The sequence below is a fragment of the Solanum pennellii genome, chromosome 11 (genome assembly GCF_001406875.1).
Source record: "Solanum pennellii chromosome 11, SPENNV200".
Taxonomy (NCBI): Eukaryota; Viridiplantae; Streptophyta; class Magnoliopsida; order Solanales; family Solanaceae; genus Solanum; species Solanum pennellii.
This window is the reverse complement of record NC_028647.1, coordinates 25,872,055-25,880,300: the sequence shown is the minus strand read 5'-3', so window position 1 is coordinate 25,880,300 and position 8,246 is coordinate 25,872,055.

Genomic DNA, 8,246 nt, shown 5'->3' with positions numbered 1-8,246 from the left:
TCAAGGCCGCCGTGGTAGGAACGCTGGCCATGGTCGTCACTGATTAGCCCCTTATATGCTCCTTAACGAGTCGTCAACCTCTCCACGGGCCATCGACCCCTGTGAGGTAGGTCTGGGGGAGACTTACCACGAGCCCCTAAATAGACCATGGTCCCCTTCACGGCCCATCAAGAGCTCCATGGAGTGTTCTGTGGTCCTATTATCACATGTGAGTTTCCCCACTAAACTTCATTCCTACAATTTTGAATCTGAGGAGTTACACTATGTAAGAAATTGTCCTCTGGAAACCTTCTCTCTTACAAAATAACAGTTTGTTTTAACATTTTTGGTTCTGGCACGAATAACAGGGTTAATTGTCATCAATAATACATTCAAATTATCACAATATGATGTAGGAACAAATATTTGGAACACCCTAAGATCTTTTTGTGATACATGATCTATGTGATCTTTGTTGCAGTGGAGGCTAGTGTTTTATACTCAACTTCAGCACTTGATCAGGCTACTGTGGTATGTTTCTAGGAAGTCCAAGAAATACAATTTGCACCTAGGTAAATGATATAGAATGTAGTTGATCTCCTAGTGGTGGTACAACCTCCCAACTAACATCTGAATATCCACACAACATGCAATGTGATAGTGAAATTCACAACATTTGATGTATTAGAGAATCTTTTTACTTCTTGAAAATGTTCAGTGTTTGGACTTCGCATAAATTGTATTGATAAATTCACAACAAACGTGGTATCAAGTTTTGTGAATGTCAAGTACTAAAGACTCCTTATTATAATCCTATATAAAGAGGCATCTACAAGACTCTTCACAGCTTGATTTAAACCATGCTTTAGAGACAAAGGAGTGGCTATAGCCTTTCCAAACTCATATCTATCTTATCCAGCAACTTAGCAACTCACTTTCTCTGACTTGAGTAATTTCCCCCTCTAAAATACTTAACCTCTACTCCTATAAAACACCGGAAATTACCAGGAACCTTCATAGCAAACTATTTCGCAAGTTTTAGAACTAACTCTGAGACATGTGATAAATTTCTTCCCGTGACAATAATAGCATTCACATAAACAATGTAGTTTGCTTTGTGAGTTTGCAAAGTAAATTAGGAGGGATCTGCCTTACTACAAATGAAACCAATATGTAGGAGATGCATGTTAAACCTATCAAATTGGGCTCATGGTTCTTGTTTAAGAGAATACAATGTCTTTTATGTATACACATATGATGATGACGATACATGGGATCAATAAATCCAATACGGTAACTCATGTAGACCTCATATAGAAATAATATATGAAGACATTTTTGACATCTAATTGCCTAACTTCCCACTTTAATCTAATTACAATGGATAAAACTACCTTAATAGCTGTGACTTTGACCTAATGGATAAATGTTTCTTCAAAATCTATCCGTTCAAGCTGCGAGAATCCCATGTCGACAAGTCCGGCTTTGTAGGTATCAACTATTCCATCAACTTTCAATTTGTCTTGAAAAATCATTTTGAACCAACCAATTTTATACTAGGATATTGGGGCACCGATTTCCATGTCTTGTTAGTATGTAAACCATTAGTTTCCTCCTATATTTATGCAAGCCAATGAGGTGACATTAGTACTTCATTAGTTGTTTTTGATTCCCTCAAAATCTCTCTGCTGTTGCGAGTAATAAATGATAGGTGATGCTCTATTGTCTTGTGTTTGGTGATCATATGATGCCCTTGTAGTGCATTAAGTATATCAACTGAAGTAGTTGGTTGTAGTGTAGTATCTCTACGTGGATGATTCTCTGGTAGATTCTACTTTGAGAAGTCAACTTCTAAGTGTATTCCTCTAAATTAGTCACAAAGAAAGTGGGATTTGATATATCACCATTCTCTGCACCTGCACGTTCAACATGTTCCTCACTGCTAATATATGATCCTAAATCTACAATTAGAGTATCATCAATTAGGTCTCATTACTACTGTCTAGATCATTACTTCAACATATAACTCACGATCATCATCTGATCATGCATCTAAGGGGAAACTAACACTGTCATTATCAAGGATTATATGGGTTGTTGTAGTAGAAGTTTCACTGATATCAGCTTGCTTTCCTTGAATTATGATTATCATGTATCCATAGTTTAGAGAAAGATTCAACAAAAGTAGCAAAATGAGGTGATACATTAATGCTAGTCTGAGATTTCCTTGGATACACATAGTGTAATGTATTTTCATCAAAGACAACATGTCTTGACATGTACACCCTCCTTGTAGAGAGATGATAACATCTATATCCTTTGTGTAAGATGCTATATCCTGTGAACTCACAAGGGTATGTCTTTGGACTAAACATGTTTCTACCCTTGATTTACTAAAAACATCTACAACCAAACCCTTTTAGGCTGTTGTAATCAGGTTGCTCTCCGTACAACTTAACAAATGGAGTCACCATATTTAATACGGAGGAGGTAAACCTATTAATAAGGAATATTGCAGTGAGGAAAGTCTCAACCCATAGAAACTAAGGTACGTTGAGATAGTAGAGTTAGATCATTCTCAAAAATATCCCTATATTTTCTTACTGAAACTCTATTTTCTTCACGTGTGTTAGGACAAGAAATATGTATTACAATGCCACAATATTCCAAATGCTTAATAAAGTCTATGCTTTAAACTCACCACCTCCATCACACTGAAATGACTTAATTTCATTAGAAAATTATTTTCCCACCATTTTCTGGAATTTTAGAAAGACCTTACAAAATTCAGAATTTTATTTAATGGATAAAACATGTATATATTGTGTGATCATCTACAAAATTAACATAATATTTATATGTTGAGAAGATTCAACATGAGCATGTCTCCACAATCACAATGAATTTTCAATAAAGGTTCCTTTTCTCAATTTTATTTCACAAACCAAATAGAAATTTATAATTTTTGCCAACTGGGAACAATAACGAATTATACACACTTTATTCATACTACTAAAATTAATGAAACTATTACTACTCAAAACTTTTAAAGGCCTTATACTAGGGTTTCCTAATCTAGTATGCTACATGTTGTATGATGCGTTTCAATCATGTGCAGCAGTTATAACATAGATATTGTTGTCTTCCAAAGCATAAAGTTCATTTCTTTGAGATCTTTTGGCCATCACTATCCTTGGGTTCTTGTCCTTTACAACGAAGTAAGTTTAATCAAATTCAAGAGTGCAATAACTATTTTTTTCATGTTAATTAACCAAGAGTAGATTTTTATTGATCTTAGGAACTAGGAGAACTTCTCATAACTTCAGGCTTGATCTCGATATGTTCCCAACATGTGTAATATCTAATTTTTATCCATTCACAATAATGATTTTAGTTGGTCCATCGTAGTGTTTAAGAACAATTAGAATACCTGAGTTATGTGTCATATGACTACTTACTCCTAAGTCCACATATAAGGTGTCATTAGTAGTATTTTGTAGATCAGAAGCAGTCAATGCTTGTGCTAGCTTATCTGCAGCTTGGTAAGAGTAGTTCCACATGTAGAAATACTTAGGAACAATATGGTTATTCCTACCACAAATTTGACATGACTCTATATTGTTCCTCTGTTTACTTACACTTGAAGGATTGTTCTGAGAACCTAGTCCATTTAAAGTTACGACAACTTGTTGCCTGTCAAGCAGGATTGAAGCCTCTTCCTCTAGAATTGAACTTATTGTTTCCTCTTCTTTGAGAGTAGTTTCCTCTTCCCTTCCCCTTTGTGTAGAGAATTCCAGGTAATTGTTTTTTTGGAACTTTGTCTTCATCCTCCCTCATATGAAAATCCCTAAGAGCATTAATTAATTTATTAAGAGTGGGATATGGTGCCTTACCTAGCATGACAGTCTTAAAGGTCTTTTACTTGAGACCTAGACCTTTAGAAAATAATTACTTAGTTGTCTTCATCCATAAGTTTTTGAATTGCTGCAAGACCATCACATATACCTGTTCCTTAATATATTCATCAATATTTTTTATTCCTAGCCTAACACTTTGCAGTTGTTGTTTGATCTTGAACTTTGTCTCTTTCATTGCTTGAAGATAAGCATCTTCCAAGCACTCCCGCATCTCCTTGGCAATTAAGCATCTTACAATCAGGTCCACACTTTCTTCTATCAAGGTGCTTCAAATCTAACTCCTCAGAAACACATCTTTCTCCTCTTAGTAATCAATATTGTTGTCATCTTTTGCATCCTTCTCAACTGCTACAGCCTTAGCAATCTATCTAGTGGAACAAGTACTTTTAGTTGGTTCACTCTCTATGAGGTAGATTAAACTCATCACCTGAATCAATTGAGACATTTGTATCCTCCATATAAGATAGTTTGTTGGGTTGAGTTTAATGTAACAAGACTCAATAAGATGGTGAAATGAGGAGGCTGATAGAGTGTTGGTAGAAGAGGCCATCATTGCAATTTGATATTATGGTTTTCAGATTTTGGATCTAATACGTTAAAGGGCAGGAAAGCTTTAATGATCTGATAGTGTGAAGAATCTTCACGTAAATATTAGACAAATCTAGGATTGTATAAGTAAATAAAAACCGTTGAGTACATGCTCTATGTATAGGAGAAGAGTATGATACTAGGAATCCTACTACAATACAAAAATATAATTTACATGGGTATTATTACTTGTATAACTAAAACACCTTATCCTAGTCGACTTTATACCTAAACATGATACAACAACTTAGTCGTACATAAATTAAGATTTAGTATACTAGTCCTAGTAGGACTCATACTCTATAACAGTAAAACACATCACTCAACTTCCTTAGAACAATTACCTTGACATGTTCTTATCATTAACTTCCTTCATCTTCAACAGCTTGAAGTGCATGTAGCCTTTTTCCACAAAAAGGTTATGTAGATTCTAGAGACCATTTGAATCACCTTGTTTTGGATGCTAGAAAATGTGTACTAATATGTTTTCATAGTATACTTTTGATAAGTTACACTTTCCCAGTATGCCTTGCTTCTCGACTCGGTCACTCACGACATGTTGTCAACTTCCTTCAAATTATATCTTTATCTATATCACATAATCATAAATTATAAGTTGTTAATAAAGAAGCATGACTATGCTGAACACAACCTTTCTTTCACCCACTACAAAACTGATAACATGCTCTTTGTATGAGGTCAATCTAACTATCCAACCTTACTTTTAGAGTAAAAATAAACCTTACATAGCTTAAACAAATATATAACTCGAATTCAAGGCTTTTGATCACCATACCATCATTTCTTACCATAATTGTTTATAGAACGCTCACATGAGCTCGTAGGTAATGATCGATAAATAACTTACCATAATTGGATGAAGAAACTCAACAATACCACTAGAATTCACCAAAAATACTCCCACTTTCAAGAAATGAGCATTATACTGTATACTCAATGTAGAAAGTAAAATACCATGATATTCCTAGGTGAATTAATTTGATCAATGAAAGAATTCACTTACTTTGGCCTAAAAAGTGAAGATAAGAGAGAGTTTGAGAGAGAGAAACTCTTAGTTCGACCAAGACAATGCTCAACCTAATTCAGTTAAAACTTTTAATAAAATATATAAAACTAACATAAACTTTAGGTGTTGCATCCCACTTTGGCGCCTCATTCCAATATTTCTCTTATTAAGCATTGACAATGTAACATACATAACGTTTTACTTTGAAAAAGAATTTACGTGTGGTTTAGAAGCATAAAAGAAACCTTATAGGCCTTACATTTGATATGAATTTCATTTGTTACGACCAAATGGGTCTTTTTCTCCATGTCTTGTATTTTCACCTGTTGAAGCTTTGCTATAGAGAACCTAAGTCATTTATATATGTCTTAATAAGAAAAATGTTTTGGTCACTGATGTGCCATGAAATCATCGCATATTTGTTGCTCAAAACTAAGGATTAATTAGAGAAGTCGAATATGTTAAAGTGGATATGATGAGTTTGTTGATGTTTAAACATGCAAAACAATTGGATGCTAAATATAAGAAAATGGGGAATAGATGAGCTTAAGAAACACCACAGATCCCCAAAACAGGTCGTGGTCATGATGACGAGCCATTTAGGAGCTCATGAAGGTCAAGCAGTGAAGAATAAAGAATTACCAAGCTCTAAGTGAAGACCATGGAGCCCTAGATAGGTTGTGGTCCACTTGAAGGGTCATCTGAAGGCTCGTGAGAGAGAACAGGTGTAAAGTCCACGGCAGCAAAGTCATAATTGAAGGCCACAAGATTCTAGATAGGTTGTGGTGGAATTGACGGGGCATTTTGTTGCTAGTGAACAAGAGGGAAGAGTTCCAGCGAAGACCCAAGTGAAGTCTCAACATCATGGAGAAGTATACGAACAATGGTTCCCAAGACAGACCATCTAGATGCTCGTGAAAGTTCTTAGTGAAAGAAGTATATGTTTCACATACCGTCTAGGCCTTGATGAGTTGTCAATGAGGTCGTGAAAAGTTGGGTAAAGTCACTTTGAGTAGGACTTGTTTTACGAACTATTATAATTATTTAGGTTTTTATTTTTGAAACGACATCTTATCATAGGAATGAGGCAACACACTCTTCGGGCCATAAAAACTTAATTTTCTATTAGGTCAATGCAGTCAAATGGAGCTGAAATCAAAGAAAACCCTTCCTAAAACCTTGTATAACTAGCAAAACCAAAGAAACTTCAAATATCCAAAAGAGATAAATGTCTAGGCCAATTCTTGACCCCATCCATCTTTTTAGGAGGTACCTTGATACCCTTACCAGAAACAATATGACCAAGAAAAGCCACATATATTAACCAACACTCACATTTACTAAACTTTGCAAATAGTTGTTGGTCTGGGAGGACTTGCAATACAATCCTCAAATGATTGTCATGCTCATCTTCACTCCGCGAGTAAATAAAAATGTCATCAACAAAATCAATCACAAACATATCAAGATATTTACTAAATATTCTATTCATAAGATTGATGAATGAGACCAGAGCATAAGTCAATAAGAATGACATTAACAGGATTTCATAATGATCATACCGAGTTTAAAAAGTCATCTTTGGAATGTCATCTTCCTTTACCCTCAATTGGTGTTAACCCGACAAGAGGTCGAACTTAGAAAAATATCTAGCACCTTGAAGTTGATCAAGAAAATCATCTACCCTTGGAAGAGGATAGTTATTCTTAATGGTAACCTTATTCAACTATCAATAGTCAATACACATGAAAGTGAATTTTCGTTCTTACGAAAAACAAAAACTAGAGCACCCCATGGAGAGATACTCAGTCACATGAAACCCTTATCCAATAATCTTCTAATTTCTCCTTTAATTTTCTAAGTTCTGCCGGATCCATATGGTACGAAGGAATAGATATAGGTTACGTATTTTGAAGAAGGTTAATACTGAAGTTTATTTCCCTTTTGGGAGGAACACCGAATAAATCATTGTAAAACACTTTTGGAAACTCATTGCCCATGGGACCAACTAAAGAATAGGGGTTTCGAAATATGTATCCTTAACCTGAACAAGATGATACATGAAACCCTTACAAATCATTTTTATATATTTAAGACAAGAAACAATCTGACCCTTAGTCATAGAATTTCATCCTTTCCATCTAAGACAGACTCATTTGAAAAGTAAAACTTAACCGTTCAGGCATTACAATCAACATAGCATAAAAAGAATGGAGTTAATCTATACCAATGATAACTTAAAAATCTAACATATCAAGCTCTACAAGATCAACATCAGTGACTCTATGGGATAGGATACAAGACAATTTCTATAGACTCTCTTATCCACAACAAATTCACCAATAGAAGTAGAGACAGAATTAGTCTAACAACACATCTGGAGAAACATCAAAACCTCATAGACACATATGGACTCACAAAGGACAAAATAGCACAAGGATTAAGCAAAGCATAAACATCAATATGAAATACTTTCAATATACTGGTAACAACATCGAGAGAACCCTCTTGGTGATGTAGAGTTTGAAGTGCATAAAATCGATTTTGTTTTACATTACCTGAACCCAAACCACTCGGTGGATATTTATCATCATACATTCCATTATCAATTATTAATGGAAAATCTCTCAAAAAGTGACCACTTTATTCATAATAAAAACAATTATCCATGCCCATCAAGTATTTTTCCGGATGACTCTTGCCATACTTTTGGCATGCAAGAACTGAGGATCCAT